The 16,082-nt window shown below is 46.2% G+C and overlaps 1 protein-coding gene across 3 annotated transcripts in view; it reads right to left on the bottom strand.

The window, feature by feature from the left end:
* The window catches only part of TET3 (tet methylcytosine dioxygenase 3), a 124,285-nt gene that overhangs the window by 90,785 nt on the left and 17,418 nt on the right, over positions 1-16,082 (bottom strand). The gene's annotated exons all lie outside the window — the stretch shown is intronic.

The following is a 16,082-nucleotide window of genomic DNA, read 5'->3' as shown; positions in this document are numbered from 1 at the left end:
CCACACCTGGCCTTAAAACTGTGATGAACACACAAAAAAGACTAGAATAAATGGAAAGGTCGACTTCCCTTTCTCTGGATAGGAAGATTCATTGTAAAGCTATCTATTCTCCCCCAAATAACCTGTAAGTTTCATGTGATCCCAATTGAAAAATCCCAGTATTTTTCACAGAACATGGCAAGTTGTTTGTAAGCTTATTTGGAGAAAGAAATGCAAAAAAAAAAAGCAGGAAAAAGTATGTTTTAAACCAAACTATTATATAAAAATGGTAATTAAAACAATGAAATACACAGAATCAGACAAATAAGTCAATGGAGGTGAAAAGAGGCCTTAAAACACCCATGACTGTAAGAGTATTTATGAAATGCTTAAGGTAGAATTCATATACCACAAGTGAAGCTACAAATAATAAATAGATTGGGGATAACAGGCTTTCTATTTAGGAAAAGTTCAATGCCTATCTTATATCACATACAAAAATAAATCTCAGCTTAGAAATCTGAACATCTAAAATAAAACTTAAGTAAAAACAAGCCAAAATACTGATGAATTCTGGTTGTATAAAAATCAAATGTTTATGATATACACAATGAAAGACAAATAGGCCAAAATTTTTTCCAAAATATAACAGAAGTTAATATCAAAACCCTCATAATGATGAAAGCTATACTATGTTTTCTCACTTAAGATGACAGAAGAAGGCTGGGCACGGTGGCTCACACCTGTAATCCCAGCACTTTGAGAGGCCAAGGCGGGTGGATCACCTAAAGTCGGGAGTTCAAAAACAGCCTGACCAACATGGAGAAGCCCCATCTCTACTAAAAATACAAAACTAGTTGGGCACGGTGGTGCATGCCTGTAATCCCAGCTACTTGGAAGGCTGAGGCAGAAGAATTGCTTGAACCTGGGAGGCGGAAGTTGCAGTGAGTCAAGATCATGCCATTGCACTCCAGCCTGGGCGACAAGAATGAAACTCTGTCTCAATCAAAAAAAAAAAAAAGAAGAGGTATCATCTCAACCCAGTTAGAATGGCTGTTAAGAAAAAGACAAAAAATAGGCCGGGTGCGGTGCTCACGCCTGTAATTCCAGCACTTTGGGAGGCCGAGGCGGGTGGATCACGAGGTCAGGAGATGGCTAACACAGTTTCACTGGCTAACACAGTGAAACCCGGTCTCTACTAAAAATGCAAAAAATTAGCCGGGCGTGGTGGCGGGCGCCTGTAGTTCCAGCTACTCGGGAGACTGAGGCAGGAGAATGGCATGAACCCGGGAGGCGGAGCTTGCAGTGAGCCGAGACTGCGCCACTGCACTCCAGTCTGGGCCACAGAGCGAGACTCCGTCTCAAAAAAAAAAAAGAAAAAGAAAAAGAAAAAAAATAAATACTGGTGAGGACGTGGAGAAAGGGGAACTCTTACGGACTGTTGGTGGGAATGTAAATTAGTACAGCCATTGTGGAAAACAGTATGGAGTTTTCTCAATAAAACTAAAACTAGAACTACCGTATGATCTAGCAATCTCACTTCTGAGTGTATGTCCAAAAGAATTGAAATAGGTGTGTCAAAGAGATATCTGCACTCCCGTGTTTATTGTGGCAGTACTGATAATGTCCAAGATATGGAATCGACCAAAGTATCAGTCAATGGATAAAGAACACACGGTACATGCACATAATGGAATACTAGTTAGTGATTTAAAAATATATATATATTGTCATTTGTGGCAACACGGATGAACTTGGAGGATATGTTAAGTGAAATAAGCCAGGGACAGAAAGATTAAATACCACACGTTCTCACTCAAATGTGGAAGCTAAGGCTGGGCGCGGTGGCTCAAGCCTGTAATCCCAGCACTTTGGGAGGCCGAGATGGGCGGATCACGAGGTCAGGAGATCGAGACCATCCTGGCTAACACGGTGAAACCCCGTCTCTACTAAGAAATACAAAAAATAGCCGGGCGAGGTGGCAGCGCCTGTAGTCCCAGCTACTCGGGAGGCTGAGGCCGGAGAATGGTATGAACCCGGGAGGCGGAGCTTGCAGCGAGCTGAGATCTGGCCACTGCACTCCAGCCTGGGCGACAGCGCGAGACTCCGTCTCAAAAAAAAAAATGTGGAAGCTAAAAAAGTTGACCTCATAGAAGCAGAGAGAAGAACAGTGGTTATTAGAGGTTGGGGAGGGTAGGGGTGCAGGGGAAATACCCAAAGGTTGGTTAACACATTAAACAGTACAGCCAGATAGCAGGACTAAGTTCTGGTGTTCTATAACACTATAGGGTGACTACAATTCACAATTTATTGTTTGGTTGTATCTGTGTGGAGTGGAGTGCAGTGGTGTGAACATAGCTCACTACAGCCTCAAACTCCTAGGCTCAAGCAATCCTGCTACATCAGCCTCCCAAGTAGCTGGGACTACAGGCACACAAGGTTGTACAGGGCTAATTGCACATTTTTTGCTATAGAGAGAGGGGTCTCGCTTTGTTGCATAGGCTGGTCTTGAACTTCCCGCCTCAAGCAATTCTGCTGCCTCAGCTTCCCAAGTAGCTGGGATTACAGGAGTGTGCCACTGGGCTTGGTTTATTATATATTTTCAAATAGCTAGAAGAATAAATTTTGAATTATTTTCAACACACAGAAAATAATATTAATAAATGTTTGAGGTGATGGATATTCTCATTACCCTGATTTAATGATGATACATTGTATACTTGCATTGAAATATCATGCTGTACCCCACAAATATGTATAATTATGTGTCAATTAAATAGTAAAAGCAAAAAAAAACCAAAAAAGACAGAAGAACCTATACATTTTTATTGGGTTTTTGGGTTTTCTTTTTGGTTTGTTTGTTTGTTTTTGAGACAGAGTCTTACTCTGTTCTCCAGGTAGGAGTGCAGTGGCACCATCTCAGATCACTGCAAACCTCTGCCTCCCAGGCTCAAGCAATTCTCCTGCCTCAGCCTCCCAAGTAGCTGGAACTACAGGCATGCACCACCATGCCTGGCTAATTTTTGTATTTTTAGTAGAGACAGAGTTTCACCATGTTGGCCAGGCTGGTCTCGAACTACTGACCTCAAGTGATCCTCCTGCCTCAGCCTCCCAAAGTGCTAGGATTACAGATTTGTGAAAGCCACTGTGCCTGGCCTACATTTCTGGATAATGTTTATCATAATGCATGTAAGAATCATGTCACTCTTTTTTCTTTATCCCTACCTAACAGCACAGTGCCTGGCATACATGAGTTAGTAACAGTTCACTGAATTTTTTTTTTTTTTTTTTTTTTTTTTTTTTAAAGAGACAGCGTCTTGCTCTGTAGCCCAGGCTGGAGTGCAGTGGCCTGATCATAGCTTACTGTAGTGTCCAACTCCTGGGCTCAAGCAAGTTCATTTTTTGTAGAGATGGGGTCTCACTATGTTGCCCCCACTGGTCTTGAACTCTCGGCCTCAAGCAATTCTCCTGCCTTGGCCTGCCAAAGCACTGAGACTACATGTGTGAGTCACCACACTCAGCCTAAATTTTTTTTTAAATAAGTTAATATTGATAATGTATCTTAATATACTGATAATACATTAAGAACTTTTGTGGATCAATAAAAGGACAATCTAAGAGTAATATGGATGTAATAGGTAACGGACACAGGTAATATACAGAATAAATGCAAAATGGCTAACATTTTAAAACATTCTCAACTTTACTAATAGAAGATATTAAAATGAGATATTTTACCTAGCCAAATGGCAAAATTAAGGACTGATAATTCCTCACTCAGTGTTGGTGGGAAGGTAAATTTGATAGATATTATCAAATTACCTTTGGGGAGGGTAACCTGGTAATGTCAATTAAAATTTCATTTGTATGATTTTGTTCTATACAAACACTTAAGTAATCAAAAAAATCTATATACAAATATATTGATAATCTCATCATTCATAATTGCAAAAAAATTAGAACTGTAAATGTCCATCAATAAGAAGCAAGTTAAATTATAATACAGACATAAAATGAAATATTCAATAGTCATGTAAAAGGCGAAGACAGATACACTGACATGGAAAGGTGTCTTTAACATATTTATGAGAAAATAAAAGACTACTCAAAAATAAGTATGGTACAAACACATTACTGCAGGAAGGCAGTAAGTTCATGTACTCATTTTTAAGTCTGGAAAGATATATATAAATTGTTAATAGTGATTTTACTGGGGTGGAGAAGAAATAGGGATTCTCAGTTTCTAATTATATACTTTTACATTGATTTATTTAAACGGGCATATATTATTCTTATTTAAAATTCAAAACTTTCTCCATTTTGGAAAGAAACAACCCACTACCATTGGTTTCTAGGTTGAACTCAAAAGTCCATCCTTTCTTCCTCTCCCTGCCCATCCCCCTTCTCCTAACCATCATGACTCTCCAAGGAGTTAGGACAAAGGGTAAGAATATCTTCCCCCAAGGCACTGCACCTTCTCCCTTGGGCCAAGTCATTCCTCTGATGGCTTGAACAGGTTCAGACTGGGACACAGAGGGCTGTCCCTACTGCACCAGACCCTGCTGGACCCAGAGAGGGGAGACTGTGCCTTTACCACACGATCAGTGTTACCCTATACTCTGCGCTCTAAGGGAGGAATCCAGAAATGGGTTTTCAGTGCAGCCCAAGAGGTGGTGTCTAAGAGATGTCCACCATATTTTTCCTGGCACTATGGCTTTCTCTTCTGCTCTCTCCATCCTGGGACACTCTTCATGGACTAAAGGACCCAATTGGACCATATTTTCTAGAGAGTCACGAAAGATGCAGGGAGCAAGGCTTTAGCCTGCAGCCTAGACCAGCTCAGCAAGGCCATCAACTCTGGGTCAAAGTCTCAGTTTTTCTTCTCTCACCGACCCTGGCATATAGCTTCATTTCTTCTGGTGCTAATGTATGAGGCTTTTCTAAATACTACCAAAACTTCCATTTGGGCCTAGGATATGCTCTCATCCTAGGCAATAAATTCAAACTGATTTTGCTTAGGGTAAAAAAAAAAAAAAAAAACAGAAAAAAAAAAATTCCACAGGTCCTGGTGGCTAAGCTGGTAAGCTATTACTAGGGTCCCTACTTGGGGGTTTAGAGACAAAGCCCAAGGGAGTCACCAAGTGCCGCACTGCCTAGCTGTGCCACCAAGCCATGTGCAGGGACTCTCCTCAGGGCCCTTACTGTGAGGAAGGGTGTTTAGGCTAAATCAGGGCTCCGAATTCTCATGCTGGGTATACCATCGAAACTTCTCCAAGAACTCCAGACATAAAATATCAAAACCAAGAGAATCAGGCCACAGTGGAACTTAGAGAAAATCATATTTTAAATGTATTTGCTATCAAAGAAGAAAAAAATAGAAAAAATGTGCTAAGGATCCAACTGAGAATCCAAAAAAAGGACACACCAAATAAACCTAAGGAAAAGATGACAATTCATATAAGACTACAGTAGAAATTAATACTTTAGAAAACAGCATGACTGACAGGTCTGTATGCTTTTAAATTACATAAAACTCCAGCAAAGCTACGGAAGAAAAAGAAAAAATATACAATATTAGAAATAAAGAAAGTTAAAAAAAAAATCACAGCTACTGAGGGAAGTGAAAAGCAGTAACTGTAGACACAGCATGCTAATAAATTTGAAAAGGATCTCTTTCATGGAAAATTCAAACTAAACATTTGATAACATTAGTTATGGGGAGTAGAGGGGAGATCAGAAAGCTTCAAACACCCATCCCTCAAAAAAGAATGGAATTATTATTTTTTTTTGAGATGGAGTCTCGCTCGGTCACCCAGGCTGGAGTGCAGTGGCACGATCTCCGCTTACTGCAAGCTCCACCTCCTGAGTTCAGGCCATTCTCCTGCCTCAGCCTCCCAAGTAGCTGGGAATACAGGCGCCACCACCATGCCCAGCTAATTTTTTGTGTATTTTTAGTAGAGATGGGGTTTCACCGTGTTAGCCAGGATGATCTCAATCTCCTGACCTCGTGATCCACCCAACTCAGCCTCCCAAAGTGCTGGGATTACAGGCGTGAGCCACCGCGCCCGGCCCCAATAAAAATAATGGAATTATTATTTAAGCAATACTATTTAAATTATACCAAAGAATAAAGAAAAAAAGCCTTCACGGTTCATTATATGAAGTTACTATTATTCTAATACTAACATCTGAAAACAAAAACACAAAAGGAAAATTACAGGTCAATCTGATTCATAAATATAGATGCAAAACTTCTGTTAATAAATGAAATCAAACAGCATGTTAAAAAAAATACCCCATGAGGTCAGGCGCGGTGGCTTACGCCTGTAATTCCAGCACTTTGGGAGGCCGAGGTGGGCAGATCACAAGATCAGGAGATCGAGACCATCCTGACCAACATGGTGAAACCCCATCTCTACTAAAAATACAAAAAATTAGCCGGGCGTGGTGGCGGGCGCCTGTAGTCCCAGCTACTCGGGAGGCTGAGGTGACAGAATCCCCTGAACCAGGGAGTCAGAGGTTGCAGTGAGCCAAGATCATGCCATTGCACTCCAGCCTGGTGACAGAGCAAGACTCCGTCTCAAAAAAAAAAAAAAAAAAAATCCCATTACCACGTATAGTATATTCAAAGAATGCAAAGAAAATTCAGTAGGAGAAATACCATTTGATCTTCGAACCATGCTAAACAGACATGACAAAAGCAAACATCCACTACTAATTGGAAAAAAACTTCTTAATAAAATGTAATGAAACCATTTCTTCAACATGATATAGAAGAATTCAAACCAACAACCAGAAGACCTCAAACAATCAGCAATACCCACACTTAAACGTGAAACACGAGAGTCATTGGCATTCAAGTGGAAAGGAAAAAATACTAAGGAAAAAGATGTCCTCTACTCAATACATATTTAGTAAATGAATTCAACATGCAAAGATGGTCCTAGGAGGGAGGCAGCAGTCTACAGACACAAGCATCAGCTCTAAAGTCAAATATCCCTGGCTTGGATTCCAGCTTCATCCCTTGAGAAACATCAACCTCCGGTCAAGCTCCTGGCCTGAATCTCAGTTTCCTTTCTGAAAGGGGCTACTACCACCTGCCTCAGAGCTGTCCTGAAAACTAAGAGAGAACTATGAAAACTTTACCCCCGTGTGCCTGCCCCACACATGGTAAATGCTCAATAAATGACTGCCAGTTATTACATAGAGGAGAGTGTGCTGCGATGCAGCAAGACTCCATTTCTATAAAGAATACTAAACAGATATATAATATGCATAGAATAAAGTCTGGAGAGATAATCCGGTTAACAATGACTAATGGGGCCCGAGGAAGTGGCTCATGCCTATAATCCTAACACTTTGGGAGGTCAGGGAGGGTGGATCCCTTGAGCTCAGGAGTTCGAGACCAGCCTGGGCAACATGGTAAAACCCTGTCTCTACCAAAAATACAAAAATTAACTGGGCCTGGTGGCATGTGCCTATAGTCCTAGCTACTCAGGAGACTGAGGCAGGAGGATGGCTTGAGCCTGGGAAGTGGAGGCTGCAGTGAGCCAAGATGGAGCCACTGCACTCCAGCCTGGGTGGCAGGGCCAGACCCTGTCTCACAAAAAAACAAAAAACAAAAAAAAATGACTAACTGGACTGTGAAATTACGGGCAAAGTCCTCCCTTTTGCTCCCTATTTTATTTTTTTCCTTTTGGTAGAGACGAGGGTCTCGCTATGTCTCCCAGGCTGATCTCAAACTCCTGACCTCAAGTGATCCTCTCACTTTGGCCTCCCAAAGTGCTGGGATTATGGCATGAGCCACCACACCCAGCCCTATTTCTATTTTCCAGTTTTTCCAAAGAATATGTATTACTTACATAATCAAAAAAGAGAATACGAGGCCAAAAAAAGGATATGGATTTTTGGATTCACCGAAGATAGGGGACTGGGACACCTAAGGCCCAGGGAGAAAAGAAACCAAAGGTGATAAGGGAGACAGTGACACTGGGGAGGGGCTAGAAGGGTGCCCCTACCCTGTGCTCTATCACAGGGAGAACCTACTCAGTTTCAGGAGCACCCACATAGGTGTGAAAAGTATTTAAAGGTATTCCAGTGGAGGCCAAGCTGAAGCCCTCCAGGCCCAAAGCCAGCACGTACTACTGTACTATGGCCTGGCCTGACCTTTGTCCAAATGCCATAGTAATTCTGGGCAATGGGAATGGGGCGAGGGTACTTGCTTCTTGATCCAGGTGCTGATTACGCAGGCATTTACTCTGAAAATTCACCAAACTGTACACAGTATGTGCCTTTCTGTGTGTATACTATACTTCAATTTTTAAAGTGTTTTTTGTTTGTTTGGTTTGTTTTTTGGAGACGGATCTCCGCTTCAGGCTGGAGTGCAATGGCGTAATCTTGGCTCACTGCAACCTCCGCCTCCTGGGTTCAAGCAATTCTCCCGCCTCAGTCTCCTGAGTAGCTGGGATTACAGGCACCCACCACCACACTTTAGGTAGAGGGTTTTCTCCATGTTGGCTAGGCTGGTTTTCCACTCCTGACCTTGCGATCCAGCCGCCTCAGCCTCCCAAAGTGCTGGGATTACAGACATGAGCCATCACACCTGGCCTTAAAAGTTTGTAAAAATTAAAAACTGAGGAGAAAATTCAGTTTCTATCATTTGCTATAGCTTCCTGCTTAAGTTCTGGTTTTAATAACTATGAACTCATGGAACAGTCTCATGGAACAGAACACTGAATCCAGTATTTTGTCTGACATGTCAGTCTTCACTTTCGCAAACTCTGTACTGATTATCATTAAAAGTATCAACAAATGAGAAAAAATGTCTGGGGCAACCCAGGGATATGGGAGAGACAGGGAGACCCAAACTAGATACGGCAGCTGCTCTCAAATCTGACTGCACATTCGAATTACCTGGGGAGCTCTGAAAAATGCTGGGGCCCAGGTTCCACTTGGGACCAATAACAGCAGACTCCCAATAACAGCAGACTCTCGGGGGCTGGGGCCTAGGCATTGATAGTTTCTTTTCTGAAATCTCCTTAGATGATTCTAATATGCAGTTGGTGTTGAGAACCACCAAACTCGTTGAACCAGAGGGACCGGCCCCTGGAAACACTCTTGGCAAGTTGTAGCATAGCCCTGCCTGTCCCGGTGGTGGCTGTGGGGGTGGGCGCAGTTACGTGAGGTGAGTTTAGGGATGAAGTACTCTGGCACCCACCCAGGTCCTCCTCCACATCCGGCTTCCCCAGACCTCGGGCAAAGACCCAGCAGGGAGCAATGCCCCCCACATGGAGGCGGCAGAATCCGGAAGGTGACGGGGAGGAGCTTCCCAGGCTTCCCGGGTTGGACACGGAGCCCCAGCTTCTGGCTCCTAGCCAGGGTGTTCAGACTGCCTTGGCCCACTTGCCAGTACAGCCCTAAGACACACGCCACTCCAACCACACAACCCCAGAGCTCAGCCCTAACTACTACCCAGGGTCCAAATGACGCCTCTGGGAACCCGCAGCTGGAAAACAGGAAACCAAGCAGAAATAACAGTGGGAGGAAAGGCCACAGGGCCGAGGTCCCCATACAGCTCAACCGTCAGGTAGCACCTGACTCAGGGACAAGTGGCAGGGCTAGTGAAGAGGGGGATGCCACATGGCCCACCTGCCCAGAGCTTCCAGCCCTCATACCTGAGGCTCCTATGCCACCCTCATCTTGAGCCCATTCTACCTAACTATGCAGCAGGAGCCCATGGGTTTGACTCTATCAGACAGCTACCCAGGCATCTTACACATTCCCTGGATGATTGACATAGAGCCCTGGGCACATGCTTCACAAAGCATGTCCTTAGAGGCCCTCTCTGCTCAGTCTAGGTCTTAGAGCTGAGATCAAAGCACAAGGGGCAGGACTAGGGATGGACTGAAGCCATGAAGAGTGTCCTAGGATGGAGAAGACAGCAGCAGACAGATCCGCAGTGCCAGGAAAAACATGGTGGACATCTCTTGGACACCACCTCCAGGGCTCCCCTGAAAACCCATTTCTGTATTCCTGCCCTAGAACTAGCGTGTAAGGCAACAATGATCCATGTGGTGAAGGCACAGTCTCCTTTCTCTGGGTTCAGCAGGACCGGATACAGTAGAGACAGCCCTCTGTACCCCAGCCTGAACCTATTCAAGCCATCAGAGGAATGACTTGGCCAAAGGGTCACACTCAAGGGAGAACATGCATCAGAGAAAGTTGGTCTTTGGATCCAGGCAGGGTTCTAAGCTCAGAATCCCTTCCAGGGCCTCTCTCTGCCTCCTACAGGAGTTACCAGTCTCCCCTGGCTCTTCCCCATCTGCAGAGTGGCCAGCAGGAGTCAGAGACGGAACCTCCCTGAGGTACAGGAAGGTGGACTGGCAGGAAATGGCTCCTTCTGTAAATTCCATCTGCTTAGCAGGGCTAGGAACCAAGGCCTGCAGGCTAGAAAAACAGACTCCTGGGGCCAAGGATTTTGAGAGAGATGGTGGATGCTGCAGAGGAGGCAAAGGAGGAAAATTCAGTCGGCAGGGCTCACAGCTCAGGAGCTCAGTGTCAGGGACAAGTTGCAAACCCTTTCAATGCCTTTGTTTCCTTTGCAAAGCCCATGAGGTTAGGATTACATGGGGAAAAATGCCTGGAGGCGGGGTTGAGAAATCCAATTACTTAAGCACCAAGGGCGTAAGAGTTCCAGGCCATAGAGGTAACCAGGATTTCTTTAGACCCTAATCTTCCTATCCTTGGAATGTTTGCCTCTTAAGGAATATTTCTGTGGCAAGATACTGTTACCTCCCTCCTACCCCTCCCTTCCTACTCTCCTCTAGCTAAGGCAGCCAGAATAGAAGAAAGGTAGTCATTTTTACTTTCTGTCTGATCTTTAGCATCTCAAATAAAAAGGCCATAGATCCTCAGCAAGAGAAAGTAGGGGGAAGATGGTCAAACTCATACTGTCAGAAATATTAAGATGTCTGTATTTATAGAAATCAGGGTAGAATTTGCAATCAACCCCCAGAGGAAAAAGGGTGTATCTCTAGGTTATTAAGAGCCACGGCATGGAAAAAGCTCAAAATTCAAGGTGCCCCCCTGCCTGTGGCAATGGAGCTTTAGTCTCTGCAGAGTCCAAGTCCACACCAGCATCTACAAGAGACTTGGCCTCCTCCCCAACTGTTCTCTTCTTCCAAGGCATACAATTCACACATACACAGTCCTGCCATTTCAGGGACTCCAAGGGCTCTGAGGGGCCTCCATCAGACTCCCAGACTTGCAGAAGTGAAAGAGAAGGCAGGAGCCATCCTTATCTACAAAAGTTGAGATGCAAGTAAATCTTTTGGGGTACTCAGAGAACTTCTGGGACAAAAAGATATCTACTCTTTCAAGCGGAAGCTTCGTCCCCAAGATGGAGGGTAGAGAAGAGTGGAAAACTCATATCCAGAAGGGGTGGGGAGGCATCAAAACAGAGACCCTATGCTCTCCCAGAAAAAAGTTCAAAAGCAGTGCTATTCAGGATATGGCCCGTAAACTGCTTAACACCAATCCACCACAACATAAATACAGCAACCAAGAGGAAGCCTTTAGGAATCTTTATAGCAATTTAAAGTTATCACGACATCCAAGGGCATGATCACTTGGCTTGCCTCACTGAATGTCTCACAGACCACTTTGGATGGTGCTGGGCCACACGTGCAGCAGCTGCAAACTCGCTGTACAAAGTAAGTGGGACCATGTTTTGGTTTTGCAATCTTTTGGGAACACTGAAAAAAACAAAAACAAAAACACAAAAAGTGGTCCTTCCCCAGATTTAGTCTGAGAAAAACTTAACTTTGGAAAGCAACCCCCTTACTTTACCCAGAAAGCTGAAGTCCAAAGGCAGTAAATGACCTTCTCCCCATGGCTAATGACAGAACCCAAGAGTAGGAGTAGCATAGAAAACAGGGTGAAAGGAAACTAACAACCACACTTCTCACCCTCCTCCTCTCAGTCGGTGGACCTCACTGAAGTCCCTGAAGCAGTAAGGGCTGTGGGACCCACACTCTAAATGAGTCAAAGGCAATTTCAGCTTCATGGTAGATTGCTCAGGCACAGTATTTCCATCCAGCTTTCAGAATCTAAAATCCGAAACATCTAACACCAACATGTGCCTTTCAAAACTAAGCTCCCTTCCCAGCTAATCCATTTCTGACCCCACCGCCCTCCTCTGTCATTGCTAGATCCCGGAAACACTGACTTATTGAAAACAAACTTGGCATGTTGAATCTTCCTTCAAAGTCCCTTGAGGTTTTCTGAGCCAGAGAGAAAGCAAATGTAAAGTGCTGGGTGCATCTGGGGTGAGGATTCTGTCTGCCATGTGCAAGTTCACAGCCCCAAACACAACGCTTAAGTCAAAAGCATTCAATATATAAAACACAAAAGCTGCCAGTGCTGGCTTTTCCACTCAAGAGTTATAATTTTAGGTAATAGTTCAGTCAATGTCTCTTCCAATAGTTTCACGAGATCAAATAATAATGATTTCTCTTATTTTTCAGGACCTAATGCTGTACCTAGAAAATGATAAATGTTTGGTGGATGTTGAAAGACAAAGGTAAGAAGAAAGCGGGAGAAAATAGATAGGGATGGGGATAATAGTCCTAGAGAGTACAATAATCTACAGATTTTAATCCTCCAAGCTTTCCTTGCCTCCTATTTGCCTAAAGGCTTCCTAATCTAGCTCCTTCTCCAAAGCTATAGAGACACTGAGAACAAGGGGGAGTCCTCAGCTAACTGCCAGATGCCCGGGTGTGAGAGGAAATGAGGCCGAAAGCCCAAGAGGTCAAGGGTAGGAAAGAGGACTTAAGAGGATTGGGAGACCCAAAAACTGAGCCAAACCATAGTCCCTCCCATACTCCCTGCCCCCACCCCCATCCAGCCAAACCATTTGCTGCAGCCTCTGGGGTATGGGAGGGGACTTGGCAAGACCACAAAGCCCATTTCTAGCAGAAACCTCCACCTGCAGCTGGAGGGAGCCCAATGCCCAGGCCCCTCCTCACCAGGCCCAGCAAAAAGGCTGTAGTCGACCTCACGGTGGTCCCTGAGGGCAGCTCCAGGGCCCCTGCACCACTGTGGACAGGAAGGCTCTCCCTTCAGCTCACTCATGTGTATATCATACAAGGCTCTCTCCCTCTCCCATGACATTCAAAAAGGGTGAGGGTCACCAAGGGAGATGGAGCTGAGCTCTGGACTCTAACTCCAGTTCTTATCAAGGATGGGGAAAGCCCCCTCTTCCTCTCCATCCTCAAATTTAACTGTGGAAATCTCTTGCTTAGTTCCTTCGCTTCTCTAGCTTGACATGCTCACCTGCTTCCATATCTCCCCAAGCTGGCTGCTGCTTATAAACACACCCGAGAGAGAAGTGGCTGGAAGTAGGAAGAGCAGGCAAGAAAAAACTAATGGGAAGGACCCACAGTGTATAGAAAGTCAAGGATCACAGGTCCTTGAGAACAGGGAACTTTTTGCAGTGGTCAAAAGGAGAGACAGAAGGCAGAGATCCTGGGCACAATCCCAAAATAGTTTCCAGACATCCTCAGCCAGTCAAGGGTTCCCATGGGGCAGAGTGTGGGAGCCGTGTGGGAGCCTTGAAAGCAGGGCGGCCCGGTGTTCTCGGCACTGGACACTCACTCCTCTCCAGGCTGCCAACGAGGAGGTGGCAGCAACAGTGTCTGCTGTAGCATGTTCCTTGAGATATCATGGGTAGACACGTAATGCACCAAACAATAAAACGTCAACTTGCATTTACCAAGCTCAACTCTGTGCCTATGCTAGGCACTATGTGGACTCATACACACATCATAGGTATTCTTGAAACCCTGGCAGGACTTAGCACACAGTATACGTGTCTATTCCCACTGGCTACTAGATACCATTCTCCCACGGAGCTTCCTCAACCAGCACCCATCTCGTGGGAGTATATAGCTGGTGACACCCCCTTTGTCCTGTGTCCCAGAGTCTTGGTCTGATCTCACACCAGACCAAGATGAGCTCACCTATCAGACATATCCATCTTACACCACGACCTGAAAATGGGAGCGCCTCTGGCAAAACTGCCTCACCCTGGGTATACGGGACACTGCAGCCAACTGGCCACCTAAGGAAACTCTATGTGTGGAGGTGGCACGAGGGACAGAAGACTCAGACCTCAGTGTTTGTTGGCAGTGCCTGAGCTGCATATGATTCTCAGACAACTGAACAATAAAAACAAGCAGAGATACAACCTCAGAGTTTTAAGAACTCAGCTGGCTCAGGCCCTACTCTGAGAAGGGGGAAGGAGGAAGACTTGTTAGGAAGGCTTCCTCTGGATTTTCAAGTAGCCCTTGCCACACGTCCACAACACTAAGGGCTGGGGTATTAGGCTGGGAGTTTCCAGCAGGACTGCAGAAAACCAGCCTCCATCTGGGGCCAGCAGGCAGGGAGACACGGAGAACACACTTGGAAAGAGCTGAAGAGAAGCGGGTCTGCCAGGGAGAGCCATCACTACAGCGGAAGGGGGTGCTTTCGGGAGTAAACAAACCTGCCAGCCCGTCCTTTCTCCCAGCAAAGCGGGAAGCTCTAGGCTGACAAGGCTGGAGATACAGAGGAGGGAGGGGTCTGCCCCCTCCCTGAGTCCATCTGTCCTCATCCCCTTGGCCTGCTTTCCCCAGGCTGGGAGACAGAGCAGGTCTACTCTATGATCTCTGTGCCCACACCCCTCCAACAGCACATGAGGTGATTACAACTCCTCCAGGCAGCAGCAGGAGGCAAGGGGAGGAAGCAGAGGTGGAACCTGGGGGTTCTGCTCCGGAGAAGAGTGTAGAAAAGAGTGTGTAGTGAGAGCCAGCTTGAGGTGAGCTCAGCTCTCTCCTCCCCACCCACAGTATCACCCATATCAACTGCCCTCTGTCACCTCCGGACCTCCCACCACCTCATCCCAAGTGATCATCCACTACTCCCAGTCTCACCAAAGCACACCCACTAGACAGGGGAGCCGATGCCCCCTGGCTCTTCTCCTTCCCAGAAGCTGCTCTAGAAGCAAAATTCACACCTTTCCCTAAGCACTTCCTTGCCTCAAGTTCCTTGGGACAAAGCCAGAGAACTATCCAGGCCCTCCTGATACACCCTGCAGCCTTGCCCAGAAGCCCCTATCCCCCACGTGGGAAGCAGAGCCCCTCCCTACCAGGATCCCTATCCAGTCAGTGAGGTGGCAGGATGCCACTTCCAGCACCTCCATGGAGCTTCCCACAGCTTTCCCAGGGGGCGGGAAGAGAATTTCCAGGGAGGAAACTAAGGGCATCTGGGGACACTCACAGCTCACCCACCTGCTACCCAAGCAACCAAGATCCCCAGCTCCCTGAAGACTCCTGCGGCTGAGGGGGTAGGTGGGCTGAGGCAGGGGCAGGAACAGGCTTCCTCTCCGCTAGGAAGAGTCCCATAAGCCCTGACCCTGCCCACCTGCCCCATGCTCCCTTCCAGCCTCTCTGCTCTTGGACTTGAAAGGCAGCCACACAGAGCCACCTCCCAATCTGTTTTCTCCGCCCTGGGCCAGCAGAGGATACTGCTGAGTAATCCCAAACTCACGGTGGCTCCCTAGCCCTGAAAAGGGGGACAAGCTCAAGGAAACCTACTGATAGGATCCATGCCAACCTGGGAGGAATATCTGTGATTTCCTAGTAATGGCTGATACTCCAATGGACTCTCCCCTCCCCTGCCCCAAATACCCCAGCTCCCCACCCCCGCCAGACAACCACAAGGAGAAGCTCAGTGCCCCCTTCTGTGCTTCCCACGCACCTGGGAACACTCTCTTCCCAGTCCCCTAGACACTAAGTCACACAGAGTAACAGCAGACGCCCGCCGGATTCTCAGTCATGATGTTGCATCAGCCCCCACCCTACCCAAAATATCCTCACCCCCACCACCTCCTCTCCTCTCCAGCCATCTCCATGGTGACAGCAGCATGACTAATGACACCCTATCAGCTTCAGACTCAGGAGCGCAATTCTCCCTCCCTCTTACGCCCCCCCCCCCCCCCCTCCCCCCCCCCCCCCCCGGGATTTCTGCAGATTGGATGCAAACCAACAGTGCTAGGGACATTCTCG

This window comes from Papio anubis, chromosome 14 (assembly GCF_008728515.1).
Source record: "Papio anubis isolate 15944 chromosome 14, Panubis1.0, whole genome shotgun sequence".
Classification (NCBI taxonomy): Eukaryota; Metazoa; Chordata; class Mammalia; order Primates; family Cercopithecidae; genus Papio; species Papio anubis.
This window is presented reverse-complemented; position numbering and strand designations above follow the sequence as displayed.